General features: G+C 48.4%; 1 protein-coding gene across 2 annotated transcripts in view; it reads right to left on the bottom strand.

Moving 5' to 3' along the window:
* The window catches only part of SLC5A11 (solute carrier family 5 member 11), a 672168-nt gene extending 663027 nt beyond the window's left edge, over positions 1-9141 (bottom strand). For both annotated transcript variants that reach the window (XM_069647357.1, XM_069647356.1), the window contains exon 1: positions 9009-9141. The gene's annotated coding sequence lies outside the window, so the exon portion shown is untranslated. The remainder of the gene's footprint in view (positions 1-9008) is intronic.
* Positions 9142-18501: the final 9360 nt, after the last annotated feature.

The following is an 18501-nucleotide window of genomic DNA, read 5'->3' as shown; positions in this document are numbered from 1 at the left end:
GAAGAGAAGAGGATTAGTAAAGTACAGGACATAAGGAAGGAGGGAGTAGAGAGAAAGGAGAGAGAGAGGTGGAAGGGAAGTAGGAAAAGGACTAGGAGGTGTGGGTGAGAGTACTAACAGAAGTAAGAGAGGAAAAGGGTTTTAAAGGAGGTGAATGAAAGAGATAAGATTTTAGAGAGGTGCGAAAGTAAGTAAAGGAAGAAGTAGAGCAGATGAAGAGAGGAAGGCGGTTCCAGTGGTAAGGGGCAAGGAGTTGGAAAGAAAAGAAGCGAGAAGGGGCACAGGGTGGAGGTGGAGAGGAGAGTAGGTAGAGATTAGAAGAGCGGAGAGAACGAGAAGGAGTGTAGAAAGTGAGGAGGGACGAAAGATACATGGGGCAAAACCATGGAGGGATTTCTGATTGTAGTACTTTATTCTTCTGCTTTCCTAAAAACAAACATTTTTACTCAGATTTAAAATGTACACAAGAGCATTTTATTTGCATCCAATTTCCTTTGTTGCCACTTGGAGCTATTGCTAAATACGTTTTCCAGGAGGCATTGTGATACCATTGCCCTTTCAGACTATATAATCACAAGAGTGTGTTCAATTGAGGTAGGCTATTTCGCCTCGTGCTTAGCGTGGTGAGTTCTCGATTGTGGTATCACTCTTACTGGGTCAACGTTTCTTTCACTGCTGTTTTCCCAACATTGGAGGTAAGATTCTTTCCAGTGGATGTTTACTTCCCTTATTTCCCCCTCCATTCATGATGATTGAATTAGCAATGGTTTCACACTATTCCGAAACATATAAAGTGAGGCTTCTTAGCCCAGCGACTTCTCGTTCCATGTTTTTTCACAGAAAATTGACTAATCCAGGAACTCATGCCGCAGGCCCAACCAGGATTTGGAGACAGTGTATCCCTAACACAACTGCACTGTGTCAAAAAACTACGGTATTTATATCATACAATTACCGTATCATTGGGTATAAAGAAATTATTAATTGTCACACAGAAAGTTAATGTAATAAGCATGTGTATACGACAATTTTATGTGGTAACAAGTATTACAGCCACCACGTGTTTCGACCCCTCCTGGGTCTTTATCAAGGCTAGGGAATTAATAAAGACGCACCAAAAGATAAATAGATAGGGAGAGCCTGATTTCTGATCTAGTGCGAAAGTGAGGTTCAAACCAGCGTTAATAAAATGGAGGCTCCAACATGGATATATCTGCGATAGCACAGAGGTGTATATTAAACATCAATAGTTATCAAAAGTTAAATACATAAGACCAGGCTGCCTGGAGTTTCAAAACTGCATTCCTGCAATAGCGCAGAGCACAAGTGCACATGAGTGGGTTTGAAGAGCAGAATTATAACCAGGATTCTGGAAAACAGGCCAAATCATGCCTACCTAAATGAAGCCTTTCGGCGTTGCTGTCTCTTCAAACCCACTCGTGCACTCTTGCGCTCTGCACTGACCGGCCAGCCACGCCGAAAGGCTTTGTTTGGGCAGGGATATTATTTGTCCTGGTGGCTGTTTTTTAATAGGTTTTTTTTAATAAATAGGTGCTGATGAAGTTCTTTACTAAATACAGGGATTCCTCAATGCTACCTCCTACTAGGCCCTCTCTGTATGCTGAATACACAACGTCCTGAAGAAGAGCAGAAGGAGCGGTTGCATGGCACCTTCATTACGTTGAAACATATGCCGACGATTCCCTTTTCAACATGTTGTTATTGTATAAGAGGTATTTCAGTAGCGGTTGGAGAGAGTCATCTGATCAGGAAGGAAAAGGATTGATTGGTGTCTTTTCCAGTCTTCAATGCAGTCCTGACGATGATGTAAACATTCTTTAGCTCTTAACAGGGGTTTCACATCTAATGACTAATTTCCTCTTAGAATTAACAAGTATGGAATTTTGCAACAATTCTCTTTTGTACTAACATATTGCATTCTTTCTGTAATTTGAAATTATGTTCCATGTTTACACGTATCATATTTGCTTTTATATTCATGAACAGTGATTTATTTGGATTTGCAGTATACCTTTTTTTCATTAAATCCATGTCAAGACACCTTTTTGTGACAGATTATTTCGCTAGATTAAGTGGCGGGCGGGGAGAGGGGGGGGTAATTGTATTGATTTAGCTCTCCAGTTTTCTCCAGTTATATGTCAATTGATGTTAGTAGGTGCACTTTCTTTGCTTGGCAGGCGTGGCAGTGTACCCAGTGAAAACGCCTCTTGTGCCTGTCTATTAAATAAACACATGCTATGCCATAATGCGGCCCCTGTAGGTTGCCTGATGTTCTAGTGGTGCTTCTGGTCCTAGGCCTCCACCCCTTTACTCACGGAATACATCCTTTCTGTAACTCTGGTGGGATTTAAAAGGGCAGGGCAGCATCTAGGGTTGAGTCTCGTCAAACACATGCCTCCTTGTGGCCCATTCCTGGCCTCTACTTGGCACAGACAGTCTGGTGAGTGTTGTAGCCTCCTTCCTTGAGCCATAGTTTCTCTTTTCCTTCAGTGGCCGTAGCTGTTGACTTCTCTTCACAGAACCTCATCTTCTAGCTTTGGTCTCTACCTTGATGTGCTCCAAAAGCCAACATCACGCTCAACTTTCCTTTGATAAGGCTGCTGGTTCTACCCATTAAACTGAGCTTTGCTTTCGCACTGCCGCGCGGCTTCGCTGGCTGGTACATCGCTGTCTGGTCCTGCCAGTTTCCTCCGATGCCGCACCTACACATTGCCATTCAGGTACCATTGATAGCATATGGCGGACCTGTAAAATCTGGCTCGGCATGTATTGATGATGTCATTGTGTTGCGTCCCCTACCATTAGCCGCCCCCTACCATTAGTCATGCGCCACACTACATTGCAAGCTCCCGGTTTGCACTGGGGTGGAGGGTCTGATTCCTGGTGGGTTTGGGCCCTCTCCAGTCTCAAGACCTGCCCTTGCTAAGAGACTCACGTCTGGGACAAACTGCAAATTGAGAAACATTGCGGCATCACCATCCGTAAGTGGATTTGCAACACGAGGACTGAGTAGTCAAAATAATCAGACTTGGAGAATTTTGGTGTTGCTTTACAGAAATTAAAAGCTTGAAAAGTCTAAATTAGTGCTCAGCACCTCCATTTAAATGCGCCTCAATAGAAATGTTGTTGTGCCTCGGCCAGTTACAGACATAAAATTGGTGTCACTTTCAAGTTACAGCACTAAAATGACATGAATTGTCTTTCATCTTGTGTTTGTGTTTTTTGTATTTTTGGATAGAGGGAAGCGCTTTGCAAAGAGGTTTTGAAACTTCGCGCATTGGCTGCCTGGCAGTCTCAGGAATTGGATCGTACTTAAGTAAATGCGGTGCAAGGACAGATATATTACCCAGGTTTCGTACTGGGGGCACTAAGATAGCAAGAGGGGGTGGCACAGTCATACAATAATTACAAAGATATTACATGATAAACATTGGGAGCATGTTGTGACGAATCCATCATTTGTCCCTAATCCCCCACGGGGAGCCATAGCCTTTGAGCCTAGGAAGGGGAGCCTGCTACGCTTAACACCTACTAGCCGACAGGATCCGACTGGGTGGGTAGGGGGGGCAAGGAATCTGCAAGCAGGGGGTTTATTCCACCTCCCTTTAATAACGAATCCCAGCTATGTGTTGGCTACATGGGATTTGATCAGGGCAGTAAAGTACAGAGCCCTTTAAAAGTGGATGGTTTGGTTTCTGACCCGTTGCTGTTGCCGTCCTTGCATGAGGAATGGAACCAATGGATTCTCCCATGTCATTGCAGGCAGGAATATAAAGGTCCTGGGACGCCGACACAAGTGGCGAGAACCAGCCACAGGTCCAGAGAGGCATGCCAGCAGAGCAGTGCTGAGTAGGGAACGTCTTCCTCTCAGGAGCCAGGAGGCAGCGCCATGCAGACGACGTGGGCAGAGGTATACAGAAGCGAAAAAAGAAAAGGATTCAACCTAGGAATCCTCCCGTCCCCTGCACACTTTTGGCTGTTTGGATCAAGTCCAACACTGTTATTTTTATACATCAACAGAATGTTTAAGGAGTAATACTTCATAAAAAGAAATGTCAATAGACAAAATGATACATTGTATAATTTTGTCTATTTTCTTTTTTCGTTTTATGTGTCGGGGTTTTGTGCCATGACGCCAGTTCCTCCCCAGCACCTAAAATGATCTGAATACAACTTCAAACTACCTAACAATCTGTATTGAACCAGAGGTGTGCACCTATACTCAACCTTTCTCAGAGGTATACAGAAGCCCATGCAACTTCCAGGAACCCATACATGAAATACTCTTGGTGGCTCCCTGCAGTTTTGACTACGAGTGGATCCACAGAGAAAAAGCTGACCGCAACGGCGTAGTATGAAAAACGCCCGCCATACACACAGAGTTGAGCGACTTATCCCGCATTGGGTGAGAACAAAATAACTTGCTTTTAGTGACCATAATGATATCAAGTAGGGCTTACCAATAGGAGTGTATGCCTTGTATTGCAGATCTCCTACTCAGCATGGGAAGCTTAAACTTCACTTCCTCTCACTTGAGCAAGAAAGCTTTTGAATTCTTGCATTCACCCATCCAGGCATTGGTTGCGGACATGTCACGACTTTCCAGATATGGTTATTGAACAGAAACCGATCTATGGAGATCAGGGCTTTCAGTGAGGATCACATCACACTAATGTTGATATCATGTGCTTTACGTGCAGGTTCAACCTTCTTCCTGTCATCCTGACGAAGGCGCGGAGTGACAAATATCTTGCTGAAGCGCCTCTGAACATGCACCTATATAGGGGGCAATACCCTAACATCTGTTGTTAAAAAGCCTCACAGAGATGTCGACCCATGAAATGGCCCTTAATATAGACCTAATGATTTGAACAGTGAACGCCCCCATATAAATAGGGTGTTCCTCATAGGATTCAATCCTCGAGTTCATAAACTAGTGAACATGTAAATGCATGGTGCAACACACTTAAGATGTGATGTTTTGGACATTGGTGTCCTTTATTTTTCTCAGAATGAAATGCAAAGATTCATGCAGAAGTGAACATTTATAATGCATTGTTGACTATGATCCGGTAGATACTGATTTATCTATTGGGAATTATTGAAGCTATCTAGTGATTTCAAAAACATCCTTGTGTTCATTACACGTTCATTTTTTGATTCAAAGTCACGATGGGGGAAGTGGAGCGTTATTCTTTTTCTCAACTTTTTCTTTCTTTTTTTCTGATTGAGCACTTTGGGATTGTTATCTACAGTCTAATTGATATAAACTGTCCTGTTCCATACAGAAATGCTTCTAGTAAATTATTTGTATACACAAACATTGTGTTTTGGTGTTAATTCTTTGAATAGTGAAGAAATGTGTTCTGATGTTGGCGCTCTTAGGTTGATGTCAGTAAATGTTGCCCCAGCCATCAGCAGGAGGGATACTCCCTTTAGTATATATAATGCAACTTCCAAGAAGACAGGGAGCCCGGGGAGCTCAAAGCTGCAGAACAGAAACGAGGCGAAGGTGCCTCAGAAGCAGCATACCAGTGTCCCCCATAACTGGCACTGATGTCCTGTCAGTAGGAGACGAGAGGAAGCGATGTAAGAAACCAGACAAAGAGGACCAGAAAGAATTTGGAGTTGCGGTTCCACGCTGGCCAGAGGGACCGTCTCCCCCAACGAGCACTGCCACCGAGAACCAGGTATGCAGCATAGACTGAGGAGTGGGTAAGGCCTCAAGATGGAAGAACTGAGAATCCCAGAAGGGCTGAGGAGCCACAAAGCCCACACTGGGCTGAGAATCGAGGTACACCTTCAAGGAAGTGAAAGAACTGAAAATCCTAGAAGGGCTGAGAATCCACATAGCCCACGCCAGGCTGAGAACCGAGATACCTCACGAGGGGGTGAAAGAATTGAAAATCCTAGAAGGGCTGAGAAGGCACATAGCCCATGTCGGGCTGAGAACCAAGATACCTCATGAGGGGGGTAAAGAATTGAGAATTCTAGAAGGGCTGAGAAGCCACATAGCCCACGCCGGGCTGAGAACCAAGATACCTCATGAGGGGGTAAAAGAATTGAGAATCCTAGAAGGGCTGAGAAGCCACATAGCCCACGCCGGGCTGAGAACCAAGATACCTCATGAGGGGGTAAAAGAATTGAGAATCCTAGAAGGGCTGAGAAGCCACATAGCCCACGCCGGGCTGAGAACCAAGATACCTCATGAGGGGGTAAACGAATTGAGAATCCTAGAAGCACTGAGAAGCCACATAGCCCACGCCGGGCTGAGAACCGAGATACCTCATGAGGGAGTGAAAGAATTGAGAATCGTAGAAGGGCTGAGAATCCACATAGCCCACGCCGGGCTGAGAACCGAGATACCTCATGAGGGGGTGAAAGAATTGAGAATCCTAGAATGGCTGAGAAGCCACATAGCCCACCCCATGCTGAGAAACGAGATACCTTATCAGGGGGTGAGAGAGCTAATACTTCTAGGTGGGTTGAGAAGCCAAAGTTCTAAGCGCCCATTTACCCCTGGGTCTGGAGTGCTATACTAGATAAATAAACAAACAAACAAATAGCCCAAGCGGGGCTGGAAGTGAGATACCCGATGATGGGGAGAGAAAATGGATAACCTAAGAAGGGCCAATGGGCCAGGTAACCCAATCCGGGCTAAGATATGAGATAACCCACAAGAGGGTGAGGACCAAGCAACCCCATGCCAGGGTGAGAGAGGAAGTGTCGCAAGTCAGGGAAAGAGAAAAGCAGCCCTAAGCCATGGTGACATAGAAAGTATGCCACGCAGTGATTGAGAATCAAGCAACCCCAAACCAGGGTGAGGGAGAAGAAACTCCACACTGGGTTACGAATCCAAAGGCGCCAGCATCAAGATGAGGAGAGAGAGGGAATACCCCAAGCAGGGGACGAAAGCCTGAGAATTCAAGACGGGGTATGAGAAGTTGAACACCAAGGTGGGGAGCAAGAAGCAGGATCCCAAGGCAAGGTGGGAACAAAACATCCCCCAAGAAGGGAGAAGGAACCGGTTCCCCAAGATGGCGTGAAAGGCAATATAGTACAGGGCTGAGAGATTACAGGCTAACCCAAAGGAACAGAGACTGTTCCCAGAGGAGGAGGGAATTAATACTGTGAAATGGGGCACACCTGAGGTAGGAACTGCACAACCTGCCAGACTGGGAGAAGATAGAAAGCCATTTGGGTGGGAATTAGGATCAAGCACCGCCAGAGAAAGAGGAAGACTTCAAAGATATTCTGAACCAGGTCACTGTATAATCAGGCACGTGGCCGTAGAGAGGCCCAAGAGCTATTTGGGTGAGGGGGTCAGAAACCAACCTCATTTACATAGTTCAGAGAGAATCCCTTGCTGGTAGAGTTTACGTTACTTTACGTTCGTTTTTTGGTATTGTACGACATCCTGAAGAGAACCGTTTGGTTATTTTCTTCAGTAGAAGAGGAAAACCACCCCCTCAGAAGCAGGGACAGGAGATGCCTTTTGTCCATTAATAACATGTACATGGTTACACATATGACCTCTTTTCCGTCTCCTATGTCTGACTGACCAAAACGTGCACATAGTACAAAATGGCCGTCTGCTGTATTCTCATCAATGCACTGGTGACCGGGCAGCATGGCGACGATGAAGAGGGATTAATACGAACAGGCAGCCCGGGTACTCATCCAAGAAAAGGAGGCGCTTCTTCGGCGTAGTCTTGTAAACGTTCCACTAGAGAAAACAATGCTGGTTATGTTTGAATGTTCATTAGGCAGAGAATCACAATTACTTTAAAAGCCTATTGGAGACATTGTTGATAAGGAGGCCAGCAAAGCAATGACTTACTGTGTATAGAGTTTGTCAGGCATAGCACAACCCTGCAGCCCTGCAGGGAAGCACTGTAGCCCCACCCCGGCCAGAGGATCTAAATCCTGGTCTTATGCCCCACAGCCCGATATGGAAAATTACTGCAACAGGCGAAAATGTCGATTGTTAATAAATGTTGTACCCTCGTTTCACCGCAAATATATATGTTGGGGAGACCCTCGCACCTCTCCCTACTCCCGCCCAAATGAATTATTGACTGTACCTATCCCCCACAAAATAGTCATTTTCGGCTGTCGCAGTAACATCGGTGCAGTAATCGCATGATCCCAGTTCCGAATGTCTCCTATTAAATGCCCTCTGTAATTCTGAGCATGTGAGCTGCGACTTGGTACACTAGGAGGGCAGGGGGGGGGCATAACGGGCAAATTTGATTATTTTTTTTAAACTGCAACAAAAACGCTGGAGCCATGCTAGATCTTTCCCCCTTAATATTCAAGGGAGGAATCGTTTACTGCTCCATCTCTAGTCCTAGAAGATTTTGGGAAAGGTTTTGATTTGGGATCCCTGTAGGTGGAGCTGCTTGAAGGCCCCCAGGCTGTGAGGGATGGCTTTTGATTGAATGCTTGGGTGTCGTGCTGCCTCGCCGTCCCTGCGAGCGTCTGGTAGTTTTCCATTAAACGCCTTCACGAGCGCAGGCATGCGTATCCAAAACCAGCATCGTGGCGTGGAGTAACGGCTGAACGGCTGGCTCCATTAGGCGTATGGTAGCAATAGTGATACACATTTGGTATTTTAGGTATCTCCCATTTTTAAAATACCACCTAATTATCAGTTGGGACCACATGGAATCCCAAATTATAATTAGATGGTATTTTAAAAATGTGATGTATTTAACCGCCACTCTGGGAATGAGGCATACACAGTGTCTGCCGTGCAGCATTTGATTTGCAATGTCACTTTCAAAACACACGGGTGTCGGTGCCCAGTCATTGCCTTTGAAATCATGCAACAGACTCTCTGACCCGTGTAGTCAACCGAAGAGATGACTGACACATAGCGCCTCCCCCGCCTCTCCCCTTTCTTAAGCGCTTTACATCTTTGCGGACTGTGCATTGACAGGGGCCTTTTAAGTCCCACGTGAGTTGAGAGTGAGAAGACAGCCTACCTTCGCCTCCCAGGCTGCCGGTCGTTTCTTGGGCACACAGGTAGCTTGTAGGGTCGCCTCTCCTTTCCACCTCTCCTTCCAGATCAACAGGAGAGTGTGGGTGTCGGGGCAACCTCCCCAGCATGTCCCTCGCAATGTCTAACTGCTCACAGAGTGTAGTTTATGAAACACCCAGGAGGTTGGCAGCAGGTCAAACTCCACGGCACTTCGAGCCTTTAAGAGGTGACGAAATGCCACTCGCTGTAGCCCGTGCTCAGAAGGGATTTACGAGCAGTGATACCTGTGTGAGCAAAAGGTGTCCCAGGACTGACAGCGTTGAATGAGTCATACCTGTTGTTGATTGCTGCCCTCTTTCAATTCATAATTCCTCTTCAGATAAGCCAGGCGCAGTGTCAGCCAGGGGAGGTCGGTTGTCACCAGGGGCTTCTACTACCCACAGTGTTGGTTATTTTCTTGGTAGCGCCCCCAACCCCATTGAACAGCTTACATGCCAGACAGGGTCGGACTGGGACAAGAAATAGGCCCGGACAACAACAAAAAAGTGGCCCACCCCTCGCCTCAAAAAAGTGGCCCACCCCTTGCCTCAAAAAAGTGGCTCACCCCTCACCTCCAAAAAAGTGGCCCTCAAACCATCATCCGTGATTCGCATCAATTCATGACTTTTACAGAAAATGCCACATATTGAGGGTTCATGTGTCTGTTATGTAAGATGTTTACCGGCCTATGCTAATGCGCTTGCTCTTAAGTGCCACAGGTTCGCCGCATGCCCCACTTAGAGAAAAGGTACAATGCCGTTAATGCGATTCAGCAGAAGGCAGTATTTCATGGGATGGATGGGTTTTGGGGGGTGCAGGGTTGGGGAACGGGCGGCTATTAGGGGTAGTCGGGTCATCCCGGATTTTCATCATGAAAATCTTGCCACCCTACACTGTGCACCTCGACTACAAAAAATCGTACAGACTCCTCTCGTACCTTGCTCTGAATGAAATCTATAAAAGCAGAGGTACTTAGAAAACGGCAGGTTGACGTACTACATGGTCAATTTCAGCCACCATGTTGCACAGACATTCCTTCATTATAACGGCTGGTGGCCTGGGATTTGGTGGTGATCAATGACTTTCTCTTGGCCTCCAGCCAGGTTAAAGCAATTATGATGTCCGGCTTTCATTTTAATGCGTCGGAGGCTTCCTCATTTTATGGGTCAAACACCTGCTTCCCAATCCCCCCTTTAGCCCCACCTCCCCCACACACCCAGCCCACAAGACTCTCCTCAACGTCCATCGCACGCAGTCTTTACCAGACCCGAGAGTTACCTCTCATTCCACCAGAAACCTCGAAAACAACCCTTCTTCTGCATATACTGTTTTTATTTTTCCAAGTATGCCAAATATTTTACCATTTGAGGCAAATGGTGAGATGTACAACTTGTCCATGTATGGTTGTTATTATGTTATGTCATGTTCCATCCCAGCCATCTTTTACCATCCGTGATAACTGCCTAAATGAAAGTTTGCTTTCCAATCTGTGCAGCTTTCTTTCCGTGTCTGAATCCAAATTTCATTTGAACAAAATACATATATTACTTTCTATGCAGCCCAGCGATCATCCGCATCCAGCCGCTCAGTTGTACTTCCATGCCTACTCTAACGTGCAACCTTCTTTTGTGCCTCTTGCTTTCACTCTCTGCTGTTCCCGCTCATCTTTTCCCCCAGTTGCAACCCCTCCCCACAGTACAGTCATGGAAGCCTATGGTGGACAAATAAAGCTCATAGGTGATCCCCTGACATCAGAATAGTCAAGCACGAGACACCATGTATCAGCATATGTGCAACTTCTGCTCATAACATTCTTGTGTCTCTCGCCATCCAGAAATGTAAGGGACCACCATTAGAACTAACCCTGCCGCGTCCGTGAAAACGCACTGAGCTAGCTGGTGGTGGGCTTGCTGCCCCTGCCTCATCCTGTATTTGCCAAACCACTGCACTGTCTTTCTAGCTCTTAATATTGCAAATTCCTTGGCTAGGTGCAAAAGATGGGCAAAGACGTTAGGGTGTTAAAGGCACTGGTAAGTAACATAGCAGCACACCACTGTCTTGTTGTTTTTTTAATTAAGGTAACTGCGCTATTGCAGTATCCACGAGAGATAGATTGAGCCTTTAATAAGGAAATCACTTTTATTATTTTCTTCCCATAGAACTATGTGTAGGTTCTATGCAGTGCACATTCCAAGCATTGCTTATTAAGTCAGCTGAAAAACGTAACTCGAAGCAGCAGGTAGCAAGTAATTTTGTTTACACCAGTAGCCATTTTCAATTTCAGCTCCTTTTTAGAAAATGTGTCATGTCAGAGTTTAATCATGTAGCCATGCTTGAGCAGTTGCTAATCCGACTTCTGTCTCCATGTTGCGACAGGTGTAACTTTTTCATATAGACTCAAGATGGAGGGCAGGAATTGTGGATATATAATAGGAACAAGCAGCCATCCACACTACACCGAGGCACTGTGTGTACCTCAAACTGGCCCAGTGATTCGGGGGTGGATTTCAGACTCCATGCCCATCCAAACTTTGCTTGGCCTCTCTGCTGAGACTGACACCAGGTTTCCATGTTGTGCCAACGCCACCAGTGTTTAGAGGCAAAATTAAATGGAAAAGAACAAAAGAACACACATTCGTAGAATTATCCCAACAAAGGGTGAGCCATGTTGTTCTATGACCAAAATTACAGCAGTGTGGACAAGAATCGCAAACCAGAGGACCCACGCACAGTCAGCCCCCTTCTAAGAAAGGCAAAACATATGTACATGGTACATGCCTTGCCAATACAATTGGGGCTCCTAATATTTAACATTCTCTAAACACTGAATGTGTTCATGAACATCATTGTGCAGCTTTCTCCTACCGAGCTGTGCTATCCTGCTCGGCTCGCACTGGTGCCCTGCCCGGGGCGCATGGAATGCTAAAGCACGCGCACCATGGCCCCTGAAGGTGCTGGGGGGGCGGGGGGATTACCAGGCCGCGGGATGCTTTCGGTGGAACATGCATGCAGGTGAATGATGGAAGTAGGTGTTACTACTTGATGTGTCATGTCAGAGTTTAATCAAATCAGCGCGAAAGCTTTCAGCGCACCAAAGAACATTTCTATGAATTAAACCAGTTCCCAAATGTAATAGTTGCCATAGATTGCACACATATCCCAATTAAGACCACTGTGAACAATGAGCACATTTATGTGAATCGAAAGAATTATCACTCCATAAATGCGCAGATGATTTTTTATGCGAAATATATATTAGTTACCAATGCTCTTTTCAAGATGCCAAGCTCCACATATGGCAGCTACATTTTTAATCATACTCAAATAAAGAGGCAACTCGAGACACCAGTGTTCGGTGATGGCTGGCTGCTAGTTAAGCTTAAGTAACATTATGGACCTGATTCACAGAAGCATTTTATAATGGAACAATCCCATAGGAATTACGTTCTGTGAATTAGGCCCATGTGTGGTTAGAATTCAGATCAAATGCGCGTTGCCGGTAGAGCCTCATTTGCAAGTGACATAGTGTTGGTTTATTTTCGGAGAATCAGCATGCAATTGTAGTCACCTGTTTTCCCTTTTCAAGGTGACAGCGGCTATGGGTTAAGGCCTTACCTGTTCACCCTAACTCCCACCCACAAATAGAGGGGAGAGCAAGTACAATGCTGCACATGGTAAAAGTCGGAATGACATTGAACAGAGATTTGGGATTCAAAAGCCTCAATTTAGGTGCCTCCATCATTCATGGGGTGCCCTTCAATATGATCCATAGTTTGTTTGTAAACTAGCATTGTCTCGCTGTATTCTTCACAACATTGCCATGCGAAGAGGCGGCCCTGAGTCCCTACAGGTGATGATATGATGGGCCTTACGAGAATAGTACTAGTACTAGTGCTTACCTCAGTGGCTGGCTGGCTGTTGGGCTGCCCTGCTCTCTGTGGACTGTGGCCTGTGGCAGTGGCACTGGGCACTGTCTGCTGGCCGCCTCACCTGCTGCCTGGTGGTCCTCCTGTATGTGGGAACTGGGCACTGGACTGTCGGCCTCCAATTTGTCTGGTGAGGTCCAGCTCAGTGGTGCCTGGTGGTGGTGGCTCTCTCTGTCTCTCTGCCAGAGCGCTGCCTGCTGCGCTGTGTCGGTGTGACTGCGGCGTGCCCAAATAAATCAGGGCCAGCCCAGGGTGGGCCAGAGAGGCAAGCGAGGCCCAAGGCAATTAGAAATAGCAGCAAATGGGTGGACACTGCAGGGCAGCCTTCCCAGCCGAATTTTCATTCATTAGCTTTTCTGCGGCGCCGGCGGCCCCGGGCCCCGGGCCCCAGCCCAGCCCCCAGGCACAAGTTTAAAACAGTTGCTTTCAACTTTGCAAAGAAGTGTTACTTACTTCCTGCAAAGTTGAAGCAATTGTCTGTGAAATGTGTCACTGTTCTGGCAGTGCCGGCCCCAGGCAGGCTCCCAGCTCAGCCCTCAGCCCTGCAGGCAGGCAGGCTGCCCCCCCAGGGTCAGGACTCGGAGGGTGGCAGGTGTTACAATTGCTTTATTGTGTGTTTGCAATTGCTTCAGCCTGCCTCCCTCCCACAGATCAAAGAAACATTCTGGCCTGGCCATTGCAGGCCCGAGCGGAGCGCAAGCCGGCGAGCACACACGGCACCCCCCCCTGCAGCCCCCGGTGGCCTACGACGCTGTGAATGAATTATGCATGCATCTGCATCTGCATGCATCATACATTATGATGCATGCATGATGCAGATGCAATCATCAAAGCAAGGTAACATCTAGTGTGTTACCTTGCTATGATGATTCTGCAGATGGCAGACAGTGCCGCCACCGCGCGGCGCAGGCGCCTTCCCCTCCTGGCTCCCTGCCCTGCTGCACAGCACAGCCCAGCCCAGGCGACCCAAGCCCCCCCCCCCATCTGACTTCCCGGCCGCGGGCGGCCTCCTGCTCTGACTCTGAGCCCCTGGAGCCATTCGCGAGCTGCTGCTCTGTGGTGCTCGGCACACACACACACACACACTAGGCCGGCCCGGGGCCGCCGGGCCTGCCAAAAGAAACCGGCCCAGAGGTGGCTGCTGGAAAACCGTCCCCAGGGGACCCCAAAGTCTTTCGGCCACGGGCCGAAAGACCGAAAGGGCCAGTCCGAGCCTGATGCCAGATCCATCGAATGCATTGAGAATGCTGAGGCAGCTGAACACACAGAGGCCCACTTCATACAGTCAAATGGTTGCTACACCACAGCGGTGAATTGTAACTAAGGTGAGTTGGTGGGAACTGATTGAGGCATTGCAGCTTTATGTATAGGAGACTGCTGCCGGGTGACACTAGTTACACACATCTAACAAGGGTATCAGACAGGTGTTACAACAAAGCTGTCCGACGAGGTTGACGACCCAGGTAGTGATAAACACAAAAGGAGCTGGTACTGGTAGGCCACTGCAGCAGGGAGTGCAGACTGCTGCAAGGCCCCTCATTACGAGTGACCCAGAAAGATGCTGGTCATGTCGTGCCAATAGTACTGTTTTTGGCAAACCGACCACACGAATTACCTATACATTCCACGTCTGTGGGCGTGTGCTTTCCCCCTTGCCGGAAACGGTACTACCGTCATGCCGGAATTTCCGGCAAATACTTCAAAATGCTGGTGATTCCGGCAACGTGCTGCAGGAAACAGCGGAACCTAGATTGCCGGAATCACCACTGCCGTTAATTCCAAAGTCAGAATCACTGGCGCAGGAATTACTGGCACTGGAAATAGCATCATCGCCGGAAAGGGAAGCTCGCAACAGCCACTTTGAAAAACAGAATCCATAGAAAATCTGCCACTTCCTGCTGCCATTCACCCCTTATAGCACTGCACACATGCCAGGGAGTGGCAAATCCAAGCTGCCAGAGATCCGGCCCTGCAAGCCATGCTTTACGGAGCCAGAACTCAGTGCCTTGACAAACAATGTAGCGGCACACGCAGAGGCACTATTTGGGGCTGGAAACCATCTCACCAGCCAAAAGAGGAAGCCAGTCATATGGCAGCAGGTGGCGGATAAGGTCACTGCAGCGTGGCCCATCCCACACACTCCCTGTGACTAACACAAGCACTGGTACAACCTGCGACTGCGGGTGAGGAACATCCTGGCCACCCATCGGAGGAAATCTGCAGTCACAGGAGGATGGATGGTGGCACCACCGACCCTGATGCCCTGGAGGAGACGTGCATCTCCATACTGCACATGGACAGCATTGAAGGAAGGAGTCGGGGCAGCAGAGGTCAGAGCCTGGACACAAGGCGATGGTGGTAAGTACAACAGACCCCATGTAAATGCCAATCATGTGTTACGAGCAGAGCTAATCATCCGCAAGCACTGTAGACAAAACTCACTGCCCCACACATGGACACATGAGAAGTGCCCATGTGCATCAAGGGAGTACAGGTCAAGAAGCATAGGATCAAAGCACACCGAACAAGCCACGTGGCAGACCAACAGTCAATGTGCACTCCCACCACCCACATGTGGAAGCATGCATTGTAGAAAACCGACATACCAAACAGCATGACATGAGCATGACACACAAAACGTAGCATCAGTGTAATGCAAGCCTACAGTCATGACTCGCTGAAGAATAACGGCATGCTTGACTCACCCCAACAGGTACATCTTCCGACAGTGACACAGTTGGTACATCAGCTGCAGGAAACACTGACAAGTGCAGGTGGGAAGGCCACACCACCACCTACAGGCCAGCCTCTTCCTGTGACCCAGCCAACACCTGTGGCCCAGCCACCTCCTGTGGCCCAGCCACCTCCTGCAGCCCAGCCAACATCTGCGGCCCAGCCAACACCTGCAGCCCAACCACTTCCTCCTGTCATGACGGCTGCACAGACGCAACCAACACTGCCTGCTGCCACACAGGTGACATACATCTTCAGTGGCCCCACTGTCTCTCATGTGTGCTACACACCACCAATGCCACACCAGCCACCACCCCATCATGGCAGGTATGGCAAGGAGGATAAGGAGGAGGAGGAAGATGAAGATGATGAGGACGAGCACCCCCCTACCTGACACCATTTTCAGCCTGTCCACCCTACATAGCCCCCCTCCACCACCCATGCCCAACATTCGGGAAATGGATGCATGGTGGAATGGCGCAGGGCAATGGCCGTGATGATTCAGCAGCTGCTGAATGAGTCTCGCCTCAGGAGGGAGGGCATGCAAGCCAGCAGCCACAGGTGTACACGGGCCCTGGGGCACACCACTGCTGCTCTCGTCATCCTTGTCCAAAGGGTCTGGTAGGGGAATGAGAGGGTGTCTGCAATGGCTGAGCCCCTCTCCCACACCCTGCAGGTAACCATGGAGCTCTTAGGGGCCCAGGAGCCTCACTGACCCTCAACTGTAACCACAACAGGAAGCTTGCTGCAAGGCAGCCCAAGGCACCACTCCCAGCGTCTAACAACCACAACTGAACCATCCAAGGGCCTTGTGGCCAAGAAGCCTAAAAAGCGAAACTTTTGTGTTTGACTCTGGGACTATTGGGTATTTGGGGTGTGTGGGGACAGGGTGCATGGGGAAGGGGAGTGAGGTGTGTGGGGACAGGGTGTGTGGGGAAAGGCAGGGTGTGTCTGGGGACAGGGTGTGTGGGGACAGTGTGTGTGGGGGGAAGGACATGTTTGGGGACAGGCTGTGCAGGGAGGGTGAAGTGGGGACGGGGCACAGGGTGTTATAGTTGAACTTTCTGATCAATACATACTAATTTTCACATGAAGCAGTGAGTGGACATTCCTTATTTTGGTGCAAGTATTTATTGTGTGTGCGCATCACATGCAGTAAGGTACAAGGGAAGTGCAGAGTGAAAGGGGTACTCAGAAGAAGTTATCAACGAGTTCTTTATGGGCCATGCGGCCATCCTTAGCGTCCATGCACACCTGCCTGGGACTGGCAGGCGCTGAATTGTCAACATCATCAGCAGCATCCTCTGGCAGAGGAATGTCCAGATCTGGGGGCAGGGGTATGATACATCTAATGCAGATATTATGCAACATTTTACAGGCCAGGACTATCTGCTCCATCTTCTCTGGCCTGTACATGAGTGCACCCACAGACCGGTGTAGGCATCGGAAACAAGAGCGTGAAGATCTGCTCGATGGTCCTCACAAGCACCCTGTTGTATGACATTCCCTCCTGCATCTGGTGATCCATCAGAGGTTAGCCACATCATACATTTGGTCTAATGGTATGGCTCAGCCTTATACTCCCTTCCCCTGAGACAGGTACTGTGTTTCATCTGTATCGTGCTGGGTTCTGTTCCCTGAGATGGATTGCTGGGGCTATGTAATGCATTGCCGTTAACTGTGACCATAGTGAGAACTCAGCAGTCTGCATACGCGCCCTCATAGTCTGACCTGAACACAACCATGCCTCTACCGCACCACTGACTGCACGCACTTCACGACACCCACAATGAGGACAGCCATACACATTCATGCATCAAAACCACATGGCGGCTACCAAGCACAGAAGGCCCAAATGCTCAGTGACCGGTTCAGTCACACTGAAACTGCCAACAGCACATCAAAGCCCTCTTGCTCTTCTCCCTCTCAATCCCAATAACAATCCACACCAACACTACTTTTTTTGCAGACCCACCAGAGCACTATGAGACTACACAAGTGGCAACAGTACATGGTACAAGACCCATTGACATTCACATTGACATTTACATGCTCCGTAGTGCTGTTGCCTGTGACAGCCGAATCTCAATGGTCAGTTTATGCATGCATGACCCATGTCTCACCAGGACATGCATCTAATGGCCCTAGGTGGCACAGTCTACTGATACACTTTCTTTGAGGGGTGGCTGTTAAGCATTCTGGTACTTGTAGTGCATTGCATGTGGATGTCCTTTTGTGTTTGTAATGGCCTGGTCAGTGACTGCTACATCGCCAGTCATATGCTATTCCTGTGTGTTGTGGCCTGTCAATTGAGCCGTGAGCTGGTTGGTCTTGCGTGTGGAGGGTGCTTGCTTGACATGTATTTGTGGGATCTCCACCCCCCCTTGCATGTGACCCATGCTGCAATGTAGGTGTAAATGTACATGTACTCACCCAACATCCAGGTCCTTTGTCCTCTGTGACGTGCCATATAAGCCGCCAGGGTGCTGTTCCGCAGGACCATGAAGTCATGGGTTGACCCTGTGGACTGTTCATAGCAGTGCATGATGGTCAGGTCAGCATCACAGGTCACCTGGACATTGAGGGAATGATACTGTTTCTGGTTCGTGTAGACCTCCTCTGAGGTATGGGGGTGGGGGGCACTAGCTCTACGTGCATGCAGTCCAGTGCTGCCAACACATTGGGTATGCCCGCAATTGCATAGAAGTGAGCTTTGGAGGCATTTACCTGTGCCGGGGTGGTTGGGAAGGCGATGTGCAGGCCCGCATGGTGCAGGAGGACCTCCAGTACCTGCACCAG

This window comes from Ambystoma mexicanum, chromosome 2q (assembly GCF_040938575.1).
Source record: "Ambystoma mexicanum isolate Mex_15411 chromosome 2q, UKY_AmexF1_1, whole genome shotgun sequence".
In the NCBI taxonomy this organism is placed as follows: Eukaryota; Metazoa; Chordata; class Amphibia; order Caudata; family Ambystomatidae; genus Ambystoma; species Ambystoma mexicanum.
Note: the sequence above shows the minus strand (reverse complement) of the source record. Positions and strands in the feature narration are given on the sequence as shown.